Here is a 25,352-nt window from a genome sequence, read left to right on the forward strand (position 1 = left end):
CAGCAATCCCTTTTAAAGTACAGTCCCTTCCAAAGGCAGCCCTAAACCTTCCTACTTGGAAACTCTGCACAATTTAATACCTGTCAGTTACAGGCAACAATCCTGTTGTGCTCTTGCCTCACTAGAGCTGCTGAAGCTCTGTGGCACCTGTGCATCTTCTACAAAATTCAAATCGCTGCTCACAATCACCATTAATGACCCAAATGTCTCAATTGGATGCCCAATGCCAGCCAGAAAGCTATACTCCGCGTAAATGTACCAATCATATGACAAGGATTGGTAAAACAATAATGTGGGATCTTTATTTGAAGATAAGACTATATACAGATAATGTTAAAATAATAGCAAAATACTGCGCATGCTGGAGATCTGAAATAAAAACAGAAAGTGCTGGAAAAACTCAGTAGGTCTGGCAGCATCTGTGGAGAGGAACGGCGTTAACGTTTTGAGTCCAATATGACTCTTCTTCCAAACAGATAATGTTCACTGGGAGATGTGAGGCATGTCTGACCTCATCTGCTGCTGTAAACTGAGTTCAGAGTCAAAGGACTAATACACCACATCCTGTGTCGGTGGTTGTGATAGACAGCAGTTTAAGATATGCCCCTTAAAGGTATATGTCCATCATATCACAATAGCTCTCACTGGGAAATTGGCCAGGTGTCAGGGAGAAGCCCCGATGTAATCTCCCACCATTTTTTCAATCCCCCTGATGATAGGTTATCAATATGAAACATTGTTTCTCTCTCCACAGATTTTGCCTAACGTGCTGAATATTTACAGCACTTTCTGTCTTTATTTTGAATTATATATAACTGTTCTACTGTGTTATCTGTCAAGATGACAGGCAAATAATGCAATCTAGTTCTCACACATCCCACTTCAAAGGCATGGAGTGACTCGTTCCAACCCCCTCCGGACCAGCTGCATGGCTGCAGGGCGGCTGCCTGCCACAAGAATGCTCTGCCTTAAAGTGGAAGCATTACAATACAACCTTGGCCTGTGCCTTCGTAATACATGTTTAGTTGAGGCAGCATTTTTAGGTGTTTACGCTGCTTACAATATTTCTGGTCTTTGCACTTCTACAAGCTTTATTCACACTTCAGTAAGTGTGTGGGCCAATCGTTACTTTTTACTGTGGAAAATGCTGTTTTGGCAATGAATCTGTTATGAAGGGATGAGCCTTTTCTCAACCTGGGTGTTCATCAGTCTGTGTCCTTATGTTGAAAATTGAATGTTGTGCATACATAGAGATAAGATTAATATTTTCCCTTTACTTCATTCTTGCTATAACGTTAATAACATAAGTGATAGATAGATTGACCATTTAAATAATCTGAAAACATTGTAAGAACGTCTGCTGTCATTGTGAGCTGGGGGTCACGCCCTGATACATTGCCAAAGGCCAACAGGTTGTCATGCGTTGCCTGAAATGGAGGGGTCCTTTTGCATATGCAAATAAGAGACCTTATGCCTGTTGGAAGCCTCTTCTCCAGATTTGGTTTAAGGAATACCTGGTCTGCATGCATAGACAGTGCTTAAAAGACCTTTCTGCTAGGCTGCAATCAAGAAAATAAATTTTAAAATTGACTTCACTGAATGTGGAGCTAGGAGGAACATAAGGGCAACACATCCTGCCTGCCCTTTCTCCTTTGTGCCCCCACTCCTACGTAAACCCCTTCTACCTTTGGAATTTGAGCTCACTACGGGTATGAAGGAGCAGACTAAAGGTCTGGGACTCTCAGAGACAGTGGGTTTGGTAGGAGAATAAATGCTTTAAAATGGGTTTAAAGATTGTATCCATAAATGTGCGTAGCATTAAATCTACTACGCGATGTGTTGCGACCTTGGACTACCTAGCCAAGGTCAAAGCTGACCTGTTGTTTCTGCAGGAGTGTGCGATACCGCACCTCAGCTCCTACAGGCAATGGTCACGATGGTGGTCCCACGGGCCATCGATCTGGTCGGGCGGAAACGACTCTCGTTCCTCCGGCCTGGGTATTCTGCTGCGGGGAGGCAACTTCACCGTCTCCGAGGTCAAGGAGGTGGTGGGCGGGCGACTCCTCGTAGCAGACGTAATGTACAAGAACGCTCCACTCCGGTTAATTAACGTGTATGGCCCGGCACAAGGGGCTGAGCGGCTGGAGGTTTTTCAGCAGCTCCCACTGCTGCTGGCGACCTCCAGGCCGGTCATTCTGGGCGGTGACTTCAACTGCATCATCGATGCGGCTGGACGATCCGGCAGGGCCGGCAGCAGATTGGACGCTACGTCCAGATCCCTGATGGAAACAGTTAAGGATGCCAAGCTGCACGACGTCTTCAGCAACCCTGCAGACGGAGCGCAGCGTAGATACACCTGGTCGCGGCCAGACGGGTCCATTCGTTCCAGGATAGACTTCCTGTTTGTGTCCCGTGCATTCACAGTCAGATCCACCGAGGTCAAGCCGGTGTTCTTCTCTGACCACTGCCTCCTACTGGCGGACTGCCACTTGGAGAAGGACCTGAGGGTGGGCAGGGGGGCATGGAAGCTAAATGTGCAACTGCTGACCCCAGAGAACATTGAGGAGCTCAAGAGGGATTACAAAGGTTGGAGAACCGTGAAACCCCTCTTTGAGTCCCTGACACACTGGTGGGAAGCGATCAAGGGAAGCATCAAGAGGTTTTTCATCCTCAAAGGCACCCAGAAAGCTAGAAAGGAACAGAGGGAAATGTCCCGACTCCAGAAAAAGATGCAGAATCTGCTCCGGCTGCAGTCGATGGGGGTCGATGTCAAGGAGGAGCTCCAAGAGGTGAAGGGCCAGCAAGCCTCGCACTTTGCCTCGGAGGCCTCCAAGATCATCTTCCGTTCCAGAGTCCGCTCCGTGGAGCAGGATGAGACGTGCTCACGTTTCTTCTTCCAAAAGGTACACAGAGAGCGCTCTGTGATCAGCAGCCTGAAGGAAGAAGACGGCTCAGTAAAGTCATCACGGTCCGACATTCTGAGGATCAGCAAATCCTTTTATGCCGGACTGTATGACGTGAAGCCCACGGACAGCACGGCCTCCCAGTCCTTCCTGTCCTCTATCACGGAGGTCTTAGACCACAGTACGCGGGAGAGCCTAGACAAACCGCTAACTCCTGATGAACTGACTAAGGCCCTTGAGTCCTTCGAGAAGAGTAAAACCCCCGGAAGCGACGGCTTGCCGGCGGAGTTGTATTCGGCTCTGTGGGACTTGATCGGCCCAGACCTGCTAGGGGTGTACGAGAGTATGCTCCTGGCCGGTAGTATGTCAGAATCCATGAGGAAAGGCATCATCACCCTCATCTACAAGCACAAGGGGGAAAGGGAGGAAATTAGAAATTGGCGACCCATTTCACTGTTGAATATGGACTATAAGATTCTGTCCAAGGTCATCGCCAATCGGGTCAAATCCGCTCTGGAATTGGTGATTCACCCTGACCAGACCTGCTCTGTGCCAGGCAGGAAGATCTCTGACAGCCTGGCGCTGCTCAGGGATACGATTGCCTATGTACAGGACAGGGGTGTGGATACCTGCCTCATCAGCTTGGATCAGGAGAAGGCCTTTGACAGAATATCGCACACCTACATGGGGGATGTGCTCTCCAAAATGGGGTTTGGGGAGGGAATTCGAAATTGGATCCAACTGCTCTACACTAACATCAGTAGCGCAGTCTCAATCAATGGGTGGGAAACAGATAGCTTTCCGATTAAATCTGGAGTCAGGCAGGGCTGTCCTCTCTCGCCTGTCCTTTTCGTGTGTTGCATAGAACCCTTTGCCGAGTCCATCAGGAAGGATCCGGGCATAAGAGGAGTGACGATCCCAGGCAGTGGAGGCACTCAGGTAAAAGCCTCCCTGTACATGGACGACGTCGCCGTCTTCTGCTCGGATCCGCTGTCGGTGCGCAGACTGATGCACATCTGCGACCAGTTCGAACTGGCCTCGGGAGCCAAGGTAAATCGTGGGAAGAGCGAGGCCATGTTCTTTGGGAACTGGGCTGACCGATCCTTTGTCCCCTTCACTGTCAGGGCTGACGGCCTGAAGGTGCTGGGGATATGGTTCGGAGGGACCGGGGCATGCGTTAGAAACTGGAAGGAGCGAGTGGCTATGGTGAAAAGGAAACTGAGCATGTGGGAGCGACGCTCCATCTCCATTGCGGGAAAGAACCTGGTCATCAGGTGTGAGGTACTCTCGCTGTTGCTGTACGTGGCGCAGGTCTGGCCCATTCCAGACTCCTGCGCGACGGCGATCACTCGAGCCATCTTCCGCTTTATCTGGAGGTCGAAAATGGATCGTGTCCGCAGGGACGCGATGTACAAGCCTCTAGATAAAGGGGGAAAAAACGTGCCCAACATCGCCCTCATACTGATGGCCACCTTTGTGTGTGGCTGCATCAAGCGGTGCGTAGACCCTCAGTACGCAAACACCAAGTGTCACTACGTGCTGAGGTTCTACCTGTCCCCGGTGTTGCGAAGGATGGGTCTGGCCACGCTGCCGCGGAACGCTCCAAGTAGTTGGACCGTGCCGTACCACCTGTCCCTGGTGGAAAAATTTATGCAGAAAAACACCTTTGACCACAAGTCCATCAGGCAGTGGTCAGCATGTAACGTCCTAGAGGCCCTGAGGGAAAAGGAGAGGGTGGACCCTGTGGGATGGTTCCCCGAGCAGACTGTCAAAGTCATTTGGCAGAATGCCTCATCGCCAGAACTTTCCAACAAGCACCAAGACGTAGCTTGGCTGGTGGTGAGAAAGGCCCTCCCCGTCAGATCCTTCCTACACGCCAGGAGGCTCACCCCCTCTGCACGTTGCCTTCGAGGTGGCTGTGGTGGGGAAGAGACCGTTGTTCACCTCCTTGTGGATTGTGCCTTTGCAAAGAAAGTCTGGAGAGAGATGCAGTGGTTGCTGTCGAGGTTCATCCCGAGCAGTTCTGTGACACAGGACTCTGTGCTCTACGGGCTGTTCCCAGGGACACACACCGAGACAAACATCAACTGCAGCTGGAGGATCATCAACTCGGTGAAAGAGGCGCTTTGGTCTGCCCGAAACTTGTTGGTCTTCCAGCACAAAGAGTTGTCCCCGACCGATTGTTGCGGACTGGCACAATCCAAAGTCCAGGACTACGTGCTGAGGGACGCACTAAAGCTTGGGGCAGCTGCCGCAAAGGCGCAATGGGGAAGGGTCGCTGTCTAAGACCTTTCTACCACAGCGCACCGAAAGACTGGGAACTGTTTAGAGCCCCTCGGGCTGTACAGATCAAAATGAAAGGCTGTAAATGACTGTAATATTGTTTGTACTGATGCACCTGGTGATACATTTTGTAAAAGTTTAACCTGGATTGTACCCTTGTAATGTTGTTTTTGAAATGGTTTTGAATGTGATTGAAGAAAATTTATGAATAAAGTATATTTTTACAAAAAAAAAAACAACCTTTCTGCCACAGCGCACCGAGAGACTGGGAACTGTTTAGAGCCCCTCGGGCTGTACAGCTCAAAATGAAAGGCTGTAAATGATTGTAATATTGTTTGTACTGATGCACCTGGTGATACATTTTGTCAAAGTTTAACCGGATTGTACCCTTGTAATGGTGTTTTTGAAATGGTTTGGAATGTGATTGAAGATATTTTATGAATAAAGTATATCCTTACAAAAAAAAACCTTCCAATTAAGTTGCCGGATTGTTCCCAGTGCCTCTTGTTCAACCCAAAATTTCTTGGTTCTTCTCTGTCCTTTATGTAAGGATTTTCAGAAAATCAATTGGAAATTGAAACTCATGCACTCAAAGCTATCCTGAAGCTGGCAATAGGATTCAGGCTCACCATGCCTGATGTCTAATGTGAGAAGTTGAAACTTTCCATCTCTGCAATGAAGGCACCTTTCATAGGCTGAAGTTAAGCCCTTTGCTGGAATGAGCAAAAGGCACTTTATTCAGCATGAGATCACATTCTCCGCAACTTAGAAGTGATTGATGTCGACATTGCAGGGCTGGACATACTTGTGTAGGTTTTAAAGTTCTGGTCATTGAACTTTGTGTGATGTTTATCAGGAATTTGTGTATGGAAAGGCAAGTGCTTCCTGACTGACATCCTTAATGGAAATTTAAATAAAATTTCATTTATGTTCAGAGTCGTGTTAACCCCCTATATCAGAATTGCTGATATAAGCCACAATACAGAAGCTTCTGCACTGGAAGCATAATATTTTCCAACTCCAGCACTGTCATCCTCACATTGATGAGCAAAAAATATCCATTTAATTTTTCAGTGTTTTCACTATAAAGTAGGTTTCTTAGACCTTTTATTTTTGGCAGAGACTGCATCACAGTGAAGCGGATTGAGTGAGAACATTGGGTGTAAAACCTCTCAGGTTTTCACAGACGAACTACAGATTTTGCAGTTTAAATATTATTTCCTGTTGTTCAACTTCAAAGGTGCATGGGGACATTCTAAAACACAGGGGATAGCTGATATCGCTGTCACTGACCAAGAACAATGTGAGCACAGTGCACTCAGAATAGAGCATTACCAAAACGCCTAAACTTCCTGTCAGATTGGATTTAAATATTTGTAGTGTGTAACTTTGCTGCAGGATCAAACGAATGGTTAGAGCGAGAGTGATTGGGCATGAAATGGTGTGAGACACATAGTTGAAAAGGACCAAATTAGTGTTGTCATATGCCTGGTACCTTAAACTGCAAAGGGCTTATAAATCAAATGGAGGTATGCATACTAGAGAACCTGACAAAAGCGTGCTGCATCAGTGTTGTGCTTTGACAAATAGCAGAATGTTCCTATAAGAACATAAACATATAAAAATATATTGACAATATATTGTTGAATTGCCTCAGAAATGATTAGCAAAATTGCAAGTGCATAAATTGGAGATGTGACATGGGTTGGTAATTAGTTAGGAGATAAGAGATGGTGAATAGGGATAAAGGGAATCGCTTATCTGTTCTGAAGAAGCCATATTTGACCCCGAAATGATAACTCTGTTTCTCTCTACAAATGTTGCCGGACCTGCTGAGTTTTTCCAGCGTTTTCAGTTTTTATTAGCATCTGCAGTATTTTGCTTTTATTATACAGGGAATCTTGTCTGATTGATGGATTGTAACAAGTGCTCTTTCCCAGCAATCTGGACTGGAGTCTCAATCTATTCTTTAGGGTCCTTTTTTCGATGTATGCCGCCATTTTCAGTTTTATGCTGCCTGCACTCTGCACCCTCAAACAGCAACATGATAATCAACTGATAATGTTTTTATAATGTTGGTTGAGGGATAAATATTGGTCAGGACACCAGGGATAAATCCCCAGCTCTCCTTTGAAACAATGGCATGGGATCTTTTACAACCACCCGAGTAGGTAGGATTGGGCCTTGGTTTAATATTTCATCCAAAAGGTGGCACTTCCAACAGTGCAGCACTGGGGTATCAGCCTGGATTTCTTTCTCAATCTCTTGAATCTGGATCCTTGTGACTCAGGCAAGTGTGCTACCCACTGAGCCATGACATACCCTGTAACCAGGAACTTTGAAATCAATATTAGTGCAAATGTTAATGATTATCACTTTTTGGCCATTATAAGTGACTACCTGTGTTAATTGTGGATATTTTAAATGGTGGGGAAGCTGTAAGATATTGCTTTGCTCTGCTAAAGGTATCTGAAGATAGTTTCATTACATGTCGAGTTCCGTGAAGATTGTGGGGTCATGAAATGATACTGATAGTTTTCAGATTGTAAGAAGTGGATACTTGCCTGGAATGATTGCTTTGTTGGTGCCTTAAGGTTGACGTGAAGTTCACCATTTATTCATTGTGCGATGACTAGGTTCAGTATCCACAGCAATGAGCTGATTTGCTCAATGATACCATCTGCATCCAGTCATTTCAGCTCCTGAGACACTTCGGCATGGATCGCAAATGGCAAACATATCAAATTTTGTAAAGCTGGTGCAATTGATGTGTCAACGAGAGGAGCATGACAGTACCCCTAAATCTTCCCAAATCTGGTAAATAGGGAGGGATACTGGGGTGTATAGTCTGCATACACATTATGTATGTTCTGGTGGGTTCTTCAAGTTTGAATCCAAGACTATCAAAAAAGGTTTACTGCCATAAGACTTTGGCTTCTGGGTACAGTAGGTTGCCTCATTTAAAGTTGTTTCACTTAAATATTGTTTATTCTTTAGGGCCCTTTTCTCAATTTACGTCGCCATTTTCAGCTTTAAGTCACCTGCACTCTGCACCCCCACACCCGCCCCCCTCCCCACCTCATACAGAACTCTGGGCCAGCTGCTGCCATATTCTGATGGTGGAGCTGCCACTACAGTCACCAGAGGCCCAGGCTACGGAGAGAAAGCGACATCCAATATCCCTGCAGCAGGAGCGCAGGTCACGGACAGGAAGCTGCCAGCCACTGATCAGGTGATCAACTGTGAGTAACCCAGGCAGAGTGGGGTGTGGTAGAGAGCAGAGACTCTTGCTCCATTTGCTATTCCCAGCTCCATTCACTGCCCTGGCTCCATTCGCAGCCCCGGCTCCATTCTCTGTCCCAGACTCCATTCCCTGTCCCAGGCTCCATTCGCTGTCCCAGCTCCATTCCCTATCCCAGGCTCCATTCGCTGCCCCAGGCTCCATTCCCTGTCCCAGGCTCCATTCCCTGTCCCGGCTCCGTTTGCTATTCCCAGCTCCATTCCCTGTTCCAGGCTCCATTCCCTGTCCCAGGCTCCATTCGCTGTCCCAGGCTCCATTCCCTGTCCCAGGCTCCATTCCCTGTCCCAGGCTCCATTCACTGCCCCGGCTCCATTCGCTGTCCCAGGCTCCATTCCCTGTCCCAGGCTCCATTCCCTGTCCCGGCTCCATTCCCTGCCCCAGGCTCCATTCCCTGTCCCAGGCTCCATTCCCTGTCCCAGCTCCGCTTGCTATTCCCAGCTCCATTCCCTGCCCCAGGCTCCATTCCCTGTCCCAGGCTCCATTCGCTGTCCCAGCTCCATTCGCTGCCCCAGGCTCCATTCCCTGCCCCGGCTCCATTCGCTGTCCCAGGCTCCATTCGCTGTCCCAGCTCTATTCGCTGCCCCAGGCTCCATTCCCTGCCCCAGGCTCCATTCCCTGCCCCGGCTCCATTCGCTGTCCCAGGCTCCATTCGCTGTCCCAGCTCCATTCGCTGCCCCAGGCTCCATTCCCTGCCCCAGGCTCCATTCCCTGCCCCGGCTCCATTCGCTGTCCCAGGCTCCATTCCCTGTCCCAGGCTCCATTCCCTGTCCCGGGCTCCATTCCCTGCCCCGGGCTCCATTTCCTGTCCCGGGCTCCATTCCCTGCCCCGGGCTCCATTCGCTGCCCCGGCTCCATTCGCTGTCCCAGGCTCCATTCGCTGTCCCAGGCTCCATTCGCTGTCCCAGGCTCCATTCCCTGTCCCAGGCTCCATCCCCTGTCCCAGGCTCCATTCGCTGTCCCAGGCTCCATTCACTGCCCTGGCTCCATGCGCTGCCCCAGGCTCCAATCGCCGCCACCCCCACCCACCCCCACTCCCTCCACGGCAAACCCCCTGCTCCTTCCGCTGCTCCCCCCCCGCCCGGCTGTTTCCACATTCCCCCCAGCTCTTTCCGTCGCCACCCCCAGCTCATTCCGTGTTACCTCCTGCCTCTTTTTGTGTCCCCACATGGCTGTTTCCACAGCCTCTCAGATCTTTCCCTGGCAGCCCCCCCGCCCCCTGCTCTTTCTGCAGTCCCCTTGCTCTTTCTCTCCCCACTCCAGTTTTTCCCACAGCATCCCCAGCTCTTTCCCTTGCCCCCCCAGGCTCCATCCACAACACCCCCTGGGACAGGGGCTCAGCCCCTACAAACTGTCAGGAAGGGATCCAGGATCTGAAGAAAGAGAGAGAGAGACACAGACAGAGTGGGAAAGGAGAAAGACAGACAGAGACAGAATGAGAAAGGAAAGCAAGCACAGTTGAGCTGAGTTTCAGGAGTGTTCTGGGTGAGACACAGAAGCAGTGCTACTGAGTACTTATTTGGGTGATTTGGTGTTATCCAATTCGAATTAATACAGCATTTCTGTTATATTTTGTAATGTATTTTATGTTGCAAGTTATTTCAGTTTGAAATGCACATGCTATACATGTATGGTACAGTAATTCAACTTGTACATTGCTTTTTCCAGGCAAGAAATGTCCGAAGGAAACTAATATTAAGGCAAAATCTGAAATAAAAACAGAAAATGCTGGAAAAACTCAGTAGGTCTGGCAGCATCTGTTGAAGAGAGAAACAGTTAACGTTTTGAGACCGTATGACTCTTCTTTGGAACTCAATCGCATTTTGCTTCACAATGCTCTTGTAAACTGCCTTGGGATATCTTACTACATTAAAGGTACTATATAAATGCAAGTTGTTACTGCTGTTCTTCCCTCACATTTCATCCTCCACTTCTCTCCTCTCGCAGTCCCCCCTCACACCACTCCTTCCACTTTCCCCCCTTACCTTTGCCCTGCGCATAGGATAATATAGAGGAAGCTGGTCTCTGTATCTAACTTGTGTTGTTTCTGACCCCAGAGAACGAGCTGAGTTAGAGCAGAGGACCTTTTATTTGAGTGATAACTAGAGTCAAAATAGTATCAGAGAGAATAATGTGAGAGAGAAGAATAAGATAGGATAGTAGAGGGATAAGCTCACTAAATAAGGAGATATTTCTATTGAATTGATGAGGCCTTCCTTTGCGAAGTGCAGAAGAGCAATATTTAGCAGGAGTTTTGTGCCTGAGGGGGTGACAGCTGTTGGCAGTTGGTTCATTATTTGTGACATAATTTTCCTGAAAATTATTCAAAATCCGAACTTTTGGCACACTTGGTTCAATGCACGTGGAATAAATGAGTAAATTTTTGCTTTTGTATTTCTTGGGAACACCAAGAATATTGGGAAATGACACACCCCCAGCATATAATTCAAAAAATTTACCCTTTATTCACTATTTGTGAGTTTGCCAATTTAAACATTAATTTCCATAAACAAACAAATGAATTCATTTACATTGAATTAATTCATTTACATTCAATTGTTTATCTTTTACATAGTTTCCAGATATTTAATGTCTGAAAATGTTTAAAATTCCAAAAATGTTGAGATAAGAAACTTTGCAACTGGATTTTCCGTAGAGATAAACAGGTTCAGTGAAATAGAAACCCCTTCTCAGCAAGCTGTCTTCGTTCTTTTCTCACTGTCACCTAAAAAACCGTGATCAGAGGTGCTACCTGTCTGTGAAAAGTCCTTAACAGAAATAAATTCAAATACGTGTCACCATTTTTGAAATAAAGCTTTCAGAATTCAATCTCTGTTCGAAAGACTTCTAGAAAAAGCAAAAATTGCTTAAATCTTCGCAGGATGGGAGAACATCAAAACATGCTGATGTACAGATTACACACTGGGAAATTCTGCAACCTGCACATGTTCAGAATGTACAAATGTGGTGTAAATCTCTCCCTGACTCCTGTAATGCAAAGGTAGTCGGTCAAAGCCCATGCTTTTGATAGATGCTAAGGCTGTCAAGCAAAGCTTTAATGAAGATATTAAAGGACATCACTGCTAGGGTGCAGAACAATTCAAGGATTAGGGTTAACAGCCAGAAGCCATGGTCCCTGTGAGAACCAATGAGCTAGGAAGGAAAAGGATTGATGTCCTGTGGTCAGACTTTTAGGCCCTCAATGATGGTAATTTCTGAATGCTTCCAGTGCCACATGCTAGTGAGTATAGGAATAGTAGACAGTTAACGAGTGGCTGGAGAAGTGACGTAGGAGGGAGGACGTCCTGGGGTATTGGGACAGGTTCTGGGGTAGAGAAGAGCTGCCCAAGATTGATGAGTTACGCTTCAACAGAGCAAGGACAAGTGTCCTCACACAGAAGCTAACTAAGTTCTGTTAGGAGGATGGGTGCCATTTAAAAAGATAACCAAGTTGTACAGAGGACTAGAAGAGACAGGACTAGGGTAAAGACTCATTCAGATATTGGAGGGATCTGACAACAGGCCAATGCAAGACAGTAACATGATAAATACAATGGTTTGAGATGTAGAGTCAAGTTATCAAATAGAACTATAAGAACACAAGTAATAGGAGCGGGAATAGGCAATTTAGCCATTCAAGCCAACATTCAACGAGATCATGGCTGACCTTGACCTCAGCTCCACCTTCCCGCACTATCCACATACCCCTTAATTCCCTTCGTTATTCCAAAATCTATCGACCTCTTTTTTGATTATATACAATGACAGGGCATCCACAGCTCTCTGGTGTAGAGAATTCCAAAGATTCACAACTCCTTGAGTGAAGAAATTTCTCATCTCACCCTTTATTCTGAGATTGTGACCCTGTGTTCTCGATTCCCCAGCAAAGGGATATATTTTCTCAGCACTGTCAGGCAGTGATATAATGTTATTAGAAATTATTTTTAAATTTGACTTGTAGTAGAGTCTGTATCTGTATGTGTCTTAATTGGATTAAAGCCAGCTAACCTGGGTGCTTTGATGTATCGTAGTTTGAAATGTTAATTAGATAAATGTAAGGCTAGAAGGTAAAGAGTACATTTGCATTTGTTGAATAAACTATTCAAAATAAGGGAGTAAAGTCTTGCACCTAGCTAGGAGACACCAAGAAATGTGTTTATATTACTAATAAAATTGATGCTATGAAAGGGGTTTTATTGTTAGAAGAGGTGGATTTCAAAGACCTAGTGATACAATGAAAATTTGCATTCAAAGGGAAGGCTAGGTATGAACAGGAAGGAGTTTTGTATGTGCTGGTCAGAGGCATGTAAGGTCTAAGCAGCCTGTAAGCCTTACCACTGTGTCTGCAAAGGAACCAAATTGCAAGGAACCTCATTTTGAATTTGTACAGTCAAATGTGCTTTACCTGGTGTGTTTAAAGTCTATGGGTTATTGTTGCCTTGGTGAAGATTTACCTGGGAGTGATTAATTTGAGGATTTGTTTAAAAGTTATTATGGTAGTAATTTTTAGACATGTGTATGTGTTTAATTCCTTGTTAAATTAATAAATGTTTAATTTAGTTTATATAAAAAAAACTCTTGAGGCTTGATGGTTTCATTTCTGAATTTAGAACTGCATTTCAAACGTACCAATTGAAAATATAGGTTATGACAGTTGTTCAAGTTTCCCTCTGAGATTTAAATATCTCCGCCTATACCAACGACTGCGTCATATTGAGCACCCACCCTGTCAAGCTGATTAAGAATTTTGCATGTTTCAAAGTGATCACCTCTCATTCTTCTAAATTCTAGGAAATACAGGCCTAGTCTACTCAATCTCTCCTTTTGGACAATCTCCTCACACAGGAACGGGTCTAGTGAACCTTCACTGCACCCCTTCCATGGCTGTCCCTTAGGTAAGGAAATTAAAACTGCACACACTACTCCAGGTGCGGCCTCACTAATGCCCTTATAAGTGTAGTAAGATTTTTTTATTCTTGTATTCTAATCCCTTTATAACAAATCTATCATACCATTTGCCTTCCTAATTTCTTGTTGTACCTGCATGTTAGCTTTCTATGATTCATGCACAAGGATACCCTCTGAATGCAAACATTTCAGGGTTTTGCATTAATCAAAAGATATTTTGCCCCTGTATTTTTCCTATCAAAGTTGATAACTTGACACTTAATCACATTGTGTTCCATCTGCCACGTTCTTTCCCACTCACCAACCAGCCCATGTCCCTCTGCAGCCTCTTTGCATCCTCTGCACCGCTTACTGTCCCACCTAATTTTGTATCATCAGCAAATTTGAATACACTACTCTCCATTCCCTCATATGAGTCATTAACATAGATTGTAAATAGCTGAATCCCAAGTACTTGACCCATGTGGTACCCCATTAATTACAGCCTGCCAAGCCAAAAATGTCCCATTTAATCCTGTTCTGTTTTCTGTCCATAAACCAGTCCTCAATCCACACTAATATATTACCCTCAATTCCATGAATCCTAATTTTGTATAATAACCTCTTCTGTGGCACAGTACCGAATGTTTTCTGAAAAATCCAAATACACTACATCAATTGGTTCCCCATTATCCCTCTTCGCAGTTACATCCTCAAAAAACTATAACACAAAAACACTACAGATCTGTGAAACACAATTTCCCTTCCATAAATCTTTGTTGACTCTGATTATATTGCAATTTTCCAAGTGCCCTGTTACCACTTCCATAATAATTGTCCGCTACTGATGTTAGGCCAACTGACCTGTGTTACATTATGGGCTGAATTTTGGCATCGATGAGCAGGGGGCAGGGCCCGCTCGCCGACAGGTAAAATGACGCGGGATGATGCCGGGGGGATCCCTCGACATCATCCCTTCCCATTTAAATTTTCAGGTAGGCGGGCCTGCAGTAAAATCAGCTGTGGACCCGTCGACCTGTCAATGGCCAATTGAGGCCATTGACAGGATTATTGAAACAATTAAAGGACCTGCCTGTCCAACCTTAAGGCTGGCGGGCAGGCCAGGAGCCCCAGCGGGCTTCTGAAAAAACATGAAACCTCATCCACTGGCGGGATGAGGTTTCATGTAGGGTTTAAAAAACTTTAATAAAGTTATTATGTAAATTATGAACATGTCCCATCTCATGTGACATTGTCACATGAGGGGGACATGTTAAGGAATTTTTTTTTCTATTTTTAAAGTTTTTAAAACTGTCAGTGATCTCCCTGAGGCAGCACTTAGCCTCAGGGAGATGTGCGCTCTTTCGTGCACATGCGCAAAAGAGTGCACTCTCGCTTTTGGGGAATCCCCCCCCCCCGCCGCCTGCACAGGGAGCGCATAGCGCTTCCCGCCGGACGTCATGCTGGGCGGGCCTTAATTGGCCCGCCCACTTAAAATGGCGGCGAGGCCTGCTTCTCCGGCGGAGATCAGCTCACCTTAATCTTAAACTGTGTACAGATCCCAGTTAATGGCATACATGGTGCTGCTACCAACTGTCGCTAACTGTCATCAACTGTCACCAACTGCTTCTAGAATATTCTCTGAGTCTAATACTATGTGACTCTTTATATCATACAGTGGGCGGTGCTATTCTCCAGCCACACATTAACCCTTGCTCTGCCAAGTACCTTTACATCACAATGGCATGCAGGCACATACAGCATCATACCACAGCTTATACTTCCCATTTTTCTCTCCCTCCTTTCTTAAGTAATGGGATTATGTTTGCTCCCTTCTAATCGTTGGGAACTGTTCTAGAATCTGAGGAATTCTGTAAGATTAAAAGAGGTAGATGCAATCTCTGCATCTACCTCTTTTAAAAACCTAGGATGTAGGTTGTCAAGTCCAGGAGACTTGTCACCACCTATCCTCATTAATTCCTCCAGTACCATTGTTTTACTTAAACTGATTTCTTTAAGTTTAGCATTCTCGCGAGGCTCTTGGGTTTGAATTTTCATCTTGGAGATGGGGATCAGGATATAGGAGATTTCTCAATGTTACACTCTTGCCTCCTGACAAACAGTGCCCGTCCACGCTATCTTCACGGCATGGAGTTGGAGACAGCCTGGAGTTAAGCCTGCTATCTTCCATAGCAGGCCTGAGGTGGAGGAGGAGGGCAAATGCTGAGGTGACCAAGTTACAAGCCTGCTTCCATTCTCTGAGATATTGGTCCAATTCTGGAGATGAGCGTAAGGCCCCCTAACCTTCAGCCCCTTACCTCTCTCACTTCATACCCTCCCTACCCGCTCAACCCCATAAAACCATATGCACCCTCACCCCCATACCCCCACCACTCACAGCCCTCATCACCAAAGCTCCTATTAGACTCCAATACCCCCTCACTCCCAGAACTCCCACTATCTCATACACCCCACAACCCCGCAACCCACACAACCAATACCCACTATCAACAGAGCTTACAAGCCCTATAATAACATTGGGAAGTCTTTGAGAAGCTCATAACTCTATCAAAATAAAAAAAAATTACTTGGAGATCAAATTGAAAACCTCAAGCCTCTTAAAAGCTCATAAATCTGTCAAAATAAACAAACATTATTGAATATTTATTTAAAACACACTCCTCTTAACAGGTCATAAATTTGTCACTTCTGAGGATTGTGGAGGAGTTTTGCTCCAACTGGGCAGAGGATATCACACAGAGCTTGCTCTCTTTTCAGCCTCCATTCCATATGCCTGTTGCCCTGCAGACCCAGAGGCACTGCCACTGCTGCCCCATGCCTGTTGCAGCCTTTATGTAGATGGGTCCTACATAAGGGCTCTGTCCTTCCTGTGAGGGTGCGGTGACACTTTCCGACAAATCCGGGAGCTCACCACAACACCTCCAGAAACACTCCAGAATACTTGTAAGCACTTTGCAATATCAGAAGTTATCCAAAATTATCTTACCTGCAAGTTAGCACCTGACCCTTTAAAAAAAAAACATTAGTGCAACATTCATCTTGAGCTCAGAACTTGCTCTTTGTTGAGTAATATGCAGTCACTGCCTGGACCTACATGGTACAAATTAAGCGTTCTGGACTCACATTAGCTTTTAGGACTGTGTGATATTAGGATAGAGCGACTCCTGAGGCCTCCAGTGCATGCTGGGGACGCTCACATTGGTGCCCATCTCAAGAGGTTGTGCCATGCAGGCCACATCACAAGCAGCTAGCAGTGCCTCTGTCCTGAAATCTGCATCCCTTTGTTTCACAGTTTTGGGATCCAAGTGGGGATTCCACGATCAGCCGCTTCCAGTGGAAAGTCTGACTTGCAGGGAGTGCATCTTGACAGAACATGGGTGTACAGTTCATAATTTTCCAACTATTAAAATGAACGGATGGGAACTCCATTGCTTCCCTCTCTCCAGTCCAAGCAACAGCCCTTTGTTTGCTATCCCTTAACCAATTTTGCATTTATCCTGATCCATGGGGTTCAACTTGGACCCAATTTCTGCAGTTACCCCTGTAGGACTCTGCCTATTTTCATGCAAACTAACTGCCCCTGTAAAATCTGCCAGTTTCAGCAATCAGAACTGAATAATGAAGGGTCAACACAATCAGAAACACTAACTCTGTTTCTCTCCACAGGCGTAGTCTGACCTGCTGAGCATTTCCAGCATTTTCTGTTTTTGTTTCAGATTTTCAGCATCTATGTTATTTTGCTTTTGTATTAGAGACACAGATACAGTGGTTTTTGGTGAAACTGGTCTCTGTAGCTCCCATATTTTGGGTGCTATGAGACCTCTTAAACAATCAAGACAATACCTGCACTGCACACGGAAACTTCTGATGGAAAGGATCCTGGATGTCATTTTTGGAAAGGGATTAGAGAGCTCACACTAAATGATCACCAGAAGCATGCAGAGCAGACGGATAATGGCGCCAATCAGTGAGTAACATTGATTTGATAACCATTTTAGAGCTTTACACTCCTTAGCCCTCACTTAACCTCCCACAGCTGAACATGTGTTTAATGGCACAAAGGAACCCCACTCGCAACCCCCTCCTCCTCCCACAGACACCCCGCTCCCCTCAAACCCCAACAGCTTTATTTAAAAGGATCAGGCCAGTTTCTGGATTCTTTCTTCTGGATGTTGCCGCAATTCTACACATTTTGGTGCTTTTCCATACTTGCTTAAAATTTCACAAGTCCACAGGGAATTATCTGGCTAACACTGATGTACACTTTGGTGATTTTAAAGCTTGTGCACAAATGAGTTTCTTTCAGATATGGGTGGCCTGGTAGGGCTTCCACTTGGCATTGAGCATGAGAATGAACAGAGATCACACAGAGAAGGATAAGCTGTCAGAGGAGCGAGAAAGAGGAGAAGGGCACACAGCAGGTGGCCATATTTGTATAGGGTCTTTAGAGAGCCAGTCTGTTGGAGAACAAATAGCTGGAATGCTGTGATGGCCTGGAAACCCCTTGGCACACTGGCATCCAGAGTCATGACGCCAGCAGTCTGAGCGTCTATTGCAGCACTCAGATATTGGCTGGATGCTGCTTATATTGCAATGGAAGCTGAGGCATTGGCCATTTGATGCTACATCATGGCTGGCTCCACAGTTGTGTTGATGGAGGTGATCACCCATTCTATGTTGGAACAGATGGGCTCCTAGCTCTTTGTGCTGGACTCTTTGATGCTCCTTTACATTGATCGCAGGTTTTCAGGCAGCCTCTCCAGTGCATCAAGCATTTTTGTGTGTGCACCCACCAACTTTTTCAGTAGCCTGGCCTATCCTCAGCGGAGTCCTCTACAGCAGAACTCATCTGTGCCTTATCCTCTTGTGAGCCAGCATCTATGCTGCCCTTGTTCCCTGCCCTGACTGCAGTACAATTGTGCATGATGTCTCACCATATGTGGACTCTATCCTCTAAATTATACACCGTGCTAGTACTTGAGCTGCTGGCAGTGAATGCAAAATCAAGAGACATTGTCACCTCATCTTCACTGTTTTCTTGGTTTTACACCATTGCCTGGGCAGGTTGCAGTTCTTGGGTATCTGAAAAGAAAAGGCTGGAGTTGTGAGGGATTGAATAAAGTAAGAAGTGGTGGCTTATGCCATCCGCAGCATCTCAGTCAGAAGAAATTGCGTGTGGAAGCAGTGGAATGAGAGGAGGTGGATTAGCTATGAGGATTCACTCATCTTCAATCACTTCAGACCTGCTTTTGGTCACAGCCTTGGCAACAACCCTTCCCATAATGGCCAGCACCTTCTCCTCCATGGGGTTAGCCCATATAGGTGCACCACGCCCTCTCCCATTGACTGCTGCTGCCTTCGGTTAAGCATCATCTTCTGCAATAGAGAGTGAAGAGTGTCAATGAATGTTGTGCAATTTGTTTGGCAGATGTGCCTGTTATGGTTGAATAGCTGGCAGTGTGTGTAATCTGTGAGATGTGGGTGTGAGGATTGCAATGGTGCTGTGTGAGAGTGTGCAAAAGTTTATCAATTTTAGGTATGAGTCCTGATTGATAGAGATTGTTGATGGTTAGTCATGGGAATGTGGTGATAGTGCAGATGGTGGAATGGCATTTTAAGATGCATTAACTGATCTTGCCCACTCGTGCGCAGTCATTTTTTCCTGCTCTGCTTCCATCTTCTTGGAACTATCGTGTTGGCATTGCCCTCTGTGACTATCTCTTGCTACTGACTTCTGAGCAACTGTCACAAGGGCCTCCTGCCTTCACGATGATATAGGACATCTCTCCTCCATTGGACTTCTTCAACAAAGACCTCCAGTGTAGCATTAGAAAACCTTGGTGCCTGCTCTTTCTCCCATGGCAAGCTATTGTTGACTGTTGCACAGCACAATATTACCAAACATCTCATCAGCTCCAGCAGTCACAATGCACCTCTCCTTTAAGAAATGCAGGCTAGGTTTAGGTAATACTAGGCACTCATGATATTGTGGCCTTCCTGATGCACACAGCCAGTGAGCAGACCAGTTAGCACAGGCTGCATGCAGGAATCAGGGTAAGTTGCCCTGCATGTTTTTCAACCAAGAGGAGTGGCTTAATCGCTCATTGCAATTTCTGTTTTTGTTTTCAGTGGTTATCCAATGTATCCCCAGTCTCCATTTAACCAAATTCCCCATATGTGAAACCTGTACTGTCGAGTAGTCTTCTATATGCTTTCCCTGCTTCAAGAAAGACCACCATGATAGTCCCCTCAGTTTGCTGGGTAATGTGCGATATCCAGTAACATCAAAAAAATCTGTTGAATTCTAATACATAGAAAATTTGTGTGGTCTCAATGGTTCGGGTGAAGTAACAGATATGACTGGCCATTTCCTGAATAGTGTAGAAACTGGGAGCATTCAAAAATAAGAAATTAAAATCTTTCAAATATGTGACAGATGGAAGACATGTCCAAGGCATATGGGAATGAAAAATAGCTAAAGATGGAAACATTTTTCTGATCTATTTATTTCAACATTCTCATTTTGGAAACGTATGGGCAAATAGATGAACTTAAGGGGCAGAATTTTTCCCCCATCGGGCGGGCATGCGCCTGACCCGAATGGGAGAAAAATAGTGTGCGATGATGTCAGGCGAGGGCCCCGTTGTCATCGCGCACTCTCACGATATTTTGCTTGGCGGGCACTCGCTGACAATTAAGAGGCCTATTAAGGCCCTTAATCAATTAATTAAATGGAATTTTTCACTGCCCGTGCAACCGTTCAGTTGGCAGGCGGGCGAAGAGGCCAAGCGGCCTTTGCATTCTTTGTGAAGCCTCATCCACGGGTGGGATGAGGTTTTGACCAGTGATTTAAAAAAAAACTTTTAAAACTAAATTTTAACATGTCCCTGCTCATGTGACAGGGTCACATGTGAGGGGACATGTTTTCCTTATTTTTCAATTGTTTATTTTTAATGTTAAAAATCTTCAGCACCCTGTGTCTTAACAGAGCTTTCACTGAGCGCACCCACGTGCATGCACGGACTTCCACGCTCACCCTCCTCCCCCACCTACCCAGGCAGCGATGAGCGTTTCAGTGCATGTTTCACGTTGGTTGGCCATTATTTGGCCCGCCAGCGTGAAATCGTGGCCAAGGCCCGATCGCGGGCGGTGGTTGGTTTCGCAGCTCCTCCTGGGCCTGCCCACCGCACCCGCCCAAAGAGGGGAAAGCCCTGCCCAAGGGTGCATTCAAAAAGCTAAACAATTTCAATGAATAACATTCAGAATAGTACCGCGTTACAGCGTCTAACAGAAGCCAGGATTTGGGAGCTGGCACGTGATAAAGCTGGCTGCTTCACAGTTGCTTTAGGCTCGACTGGGCAGTAATTCACTCAGGGAGAGACTTCCGTCCCAATCTGGGGAGGGAGTCCTACCTTAGAGAGTTGCCAGCCAATCAAATTGTCAGTCCCCGAAGAAGAGGAGCTAATGGAGACTGGACTTCAAGTAAGTCCAGGCTATTGCTGGGGCCAGACTGGCAGGCTCCAGCTAGCGGGTTGAGTGGGGTCGGGGCCCAAGTTTGAGAGGCTGGGGGGAGGAGTGTTAAAGAGGAGTAAGACCTGGGGTGTTGCCCCTGATGGGCACAGGCAACCTCAAAGGAGGTCACCCCTCCTTGCCTGATGTCAGCCTGCACAGTAAAATCTGCCGGGCTACCCGCTTCGTGGGTAAAATAGAGGCAGGGGTGGGATGAGGCACTTCATTGGCCATTTACAGTGAGAGAGTGTGAGAGAAACAGTGTGGTCATTTACAGTGAGAGAACCTGAGAGAAACAGCGGGCCCATTTACAGTGAGAGAGTGTGAGAGAAACAGCGGGGCCATTTACAGTGAGAGAACCTGAGAGAAACAGCATGGTCATTTACAGTGAGAGAGTGTGAGAGAAACAGCATGGTCATTTACAGTGAGAGAGAGAGAGAGAAACAGCGGGGCCATTTACAGTGAGAGAACCTGAGAGAAACAGTGGGGCCATTTACAGTGAGACAGTGTGAGAGAAACAGCGTGGTCATTTACAGTGAGAGAACCTGAGAGAAACAGCGGGGCCATTTACAGTGAGAGAGTGTGAGAGAAACAGCGGGGCCATTTACAGTGAGAGAACCTGAGAGAAACAGCGGGGCCATTTACAGTGAGAGAACCTGAGAGAAACAGCATGGTCATTTACAGTGAGAGAGTGTGAGAGAAACAGCATGGTCATTTACAGTGAGAGAGTGTGAGAGAAACAGCATGGTCATTTACAGTGAGAGAGAGAGAGAAACAGCGGGGCCATTTACAGTGAGAGAACCTGAGAGAAACAGCAGGGCCATTTACAGTGAGACAGTGTGAGAGAAACAGCATGGTCATTTACAGTGAGAGAACCTGAGAGAAACAGCGGGGCCATTTACAGTGAGACAGTGTGAGAGAAACAGCGTGGTCATTTACAGTGAGAGAACCTGAGAGAAACAGCGGGGCCATTTACAGTGAGAGAAAGAGAGAGAGAAGCAGCATGGTCATTTAAAGGGAGAGACTGTGAGAGAAACAGCGTGGTCATTTACAGTGAGAGAGAGAGAGAGAAGCAGTATGGTCATTTACCGGGAGAGACTGTGAGAGAAACAGCATGGTCATGTACAGGGAGAAAGCCTAAAAGTAACATTGTGGTCATTCACAGTGAGAGAGTGTGAGTGGAGTAGGGCCTTTAACAGTGAGAGAGTGAGAAAAGAGGGTGAGACCATTCAAGAGCGCGAGAGGGAAAGGAGTGCACAGAGCAGCTGATTAGTGAGTAGGATTGGTGAGTATTTCTAGTCTTTGAAGTAAAAGTAAAGACTTTAGTTTGTGTTTAGATCTCTAACCTTTGTTTCTCCTTTTCTTAAAGATAGCCTTTTAAGTATAAGATCGATGCTGGTGTATATAAAAAAAAATATAATAAAATGTAAACAGTGGGAATAATAGAGTAATTAATTAATAAATTGAATAAAATACGATAGTGGTGGCAGGACAGGTGATGTGTTGCTGCTGCAGCATGTGGGGGCTGCTGGTCACCAAGGTGATCCAAAACGAACACATCTGTAGTAAATGTTTGCAGCTCGAGGAACTTCAGATCAGAGTTAAGGAGCTGGAGTCTGAGCTGCAGACACTGCGCCATATCAGGGAGGGGGAAAGTTACCTGGATACTTTGTTCCAGGAGGCAGTCACACCCCTCAGATTAGGTAATTCAAATTGGGTCTGTGATCAGTGACAGGAGGGTGTGACTGCAGGTGAAGCAGGTATGGGGACCCAGGTGGTAGTGTTCAAGGATCCTCGTCCCCTGCAACTGCCCAACAGTTATGAGGCTATTGGAAGCTGTGTGGATGAGAGTGGGGACTGCAGGGTGGATAAGCAAACTGACCACGGCACTATGGTACAAGGAGCCATTCAAGTGGGGTGAAGAAATGGGAGAAATGGGAATAGTAATGGTAGGGGACAATATGTTAAGGGTGATAGGTACTGTTCTCTGCAGCCATGAGCGTGAGCCCTGGAGGCTGTGTTGCCTGTCCAGTGCCAGGGTTAAGGACATCTCCTTGGGACTAGAGAGGAACTTGAAGTGGGAGAGGAGGGATCCAGTTGCTGTCGTCCATGTTGGTACCAATGACATTGATAGGACGAGAAAGGAAGTTCTGCTGAAAGAATTTGAACAGTTAGGAGCTAAATTAAAAAGCAGAACCTCCAGGGTAATAATCTCAGGATTACTACCTCAGCCATAGGCAAACTGGAATAGGGTAAATAAAGTTGAGTTAAATGTGTGGCTCAGAGATTGGTGTGGGAGGAATGGGTTCCAGTTCATGGGCCTCTGGCACCAGTACTGGGGTAGAAGGGAGACGTTCCGCTGGGACAGGCTTCACTTGAACTGTGCTGGGACCAGTGTCCTCGTGAACCGAATAACTAGGGCTGTAGAGAGGGTCTAACCTAAATAGAGGGGGGAGGGTTCTAGAAAGGGGATACGTTGGCTTACAAAGCAAAAGGATATGGCAGCCTTGCAGGGCAGCTAATTGGGCAATGAAACCCAGAGTGTGACAGGAAGGGACAGAGTGTACAAACATAAAAAAACAGCAGCAAATAGGGTCAAAGGGGGAAAAAATGGTAAAAAGGTAAAATTAATGGCCCTTTACTTAAATGCACGTAGTAATCAGAATATAGTAAATGAATTAGCGGAAGAATTAGAGGTTAATGGGTATGATCTTATAGCCATTATGGAGGCACGGTTACAAGGAGATCAAAGCTGGGAACTAAATATTCGCGGGTATGTGACTTTTCGAAAGGGCGGGCAGGAAGGAAAAGGTGGTGGGGTAGTTTTATTAGTACAAGATGGAATAGATACGATAACAAGGAAGGATCTTGGATCGGAGGATGTAGAATCCATATGGGTGGAGGTAAGAAATAACAAGGGGAAGAAGACACTGGTGGGAGTAGTCTATAGGCCCCCTGACAGTAGCTATACTGTAGAACAGAGAATAAATCAGGAGATAGTGACAGCAATTTAAAAAGGCAATATATTAATCTTGGGTGACTTTAATCTTCATGTAGATTGGGAAAATCAAATTGGCAGAGGTAGACATGAGCAAGAATTCATAAAGCGTATTCAGGACAGTTTCTTAGAACGATATCTTGTGAATCCAACCAGGGATCAGGCTAATTTGGATCTGGTAATATGCAATGATGCAGGTTTAATAAATGATCTCGGAGTAAAGGATCTCCTAGGGAACAGGTATGGTAGAATTTAGCATTCAGTTTGAGAGTAAGAAACTTGGGTCAGAAACAGCTGTGCTAAACTTAAATAAGGGTAATTATAATGGAATGAGGGCAGAGTTGGCTGGAGTGGACTGGAAAAGCAGTTTAGCAGAAAAGACGGTTGATGAACAATGGCAGACATTTAAGAAAATAGTTCATGACTTTAAACAAATATATATCCCAGTGAGGAAGAAGGATTCGAGGAAAGGGATAAACCAACCATGGTTAATCAAGGAAGTTAATGGCAGTATCAAATTGAAAGAAAAAACAATGTGGCATAGATTAGTGGTAAGCCAGAGGGTTGGGAAAGCTTTAAAAACCAACAAAAGATGACCAAAAAAAACAAAGAGGGAGAAAATAAACTTTGAGGGTAAACCAGCAAGTAATATAAAAATGGACAGTAACAGCTTCTTGAAATATATAAAAAGGAAGAGAGAGGCCAAAGTGAACAAAGGCCCCCTAGAGAATAAGGCTGGGGAAATAATAATGGGGAACCAGGAAATAGCAGAGGAGTTGACTAAATACCTTTCTTCAGTCGTCACGGTAGAAGATACTAATAGCATTCCAAAAATACTAAATAATCAAGGGGCAAAAGGCAGGGAGGGGATAAATACAATAACTATCACTAGAGAAAAAGTATTAGGGAAACTAATGGGACTAAGGGCCAATAAGTCCCCTGGACCTGATGGGTTGCATCCTAGGATATTGAGGGAAGTGGCTACAGAGATAATGGATGCACTGGTAGGAATCTTCCAAGAATCCTTAGATTCTGGAAAAGTCCCAGAGGATTGGAGAACGGCCAATGTAACACCCTTTTTCAGAAAGGGAGGGAGGACAAAAACAGGTAACTATAGGCTAGTTAGCTTAACATCTCTCATTGGGGAAATGTTGGAGTGTATTATAAAGGATGTAATAGCAGAGGATTTAGAAATTCATAATCTAATCAAGCAGAGTCAGCATGGCTTCATGAAGGGGAAATCATGCCTAACAAATTTATTAGAATTCTTTGAAGAGGGTAGATAAAGGGGACCAGTAGACATAATAAATTTTGATTTCCAAAAGGCATTCAGTAAGGTACCGCACATAAGGCTTCTTAATAAGGTAGGAGCCCGTGGTGTTGAGGGGATTATATTAGCTTGGATAGAGGACTGGCCAACTAATAGAAGACAGAGAGTTGGGATAAGGGGGAC

Source organism: Cetorhinus maximus, chromosome 7, assembly GCF_964194155.1.
Source record: "Cetorhinus maximus chromosome 7, sCetMax3.hap1.1, whole genome shotgun sequence".
NCBI lineage: Eukaryota > Metazoa > Chordata > Chondrichthyes > Lamniformes > Cetorhinidae > Cetorhinus > Cetorhinus maximus.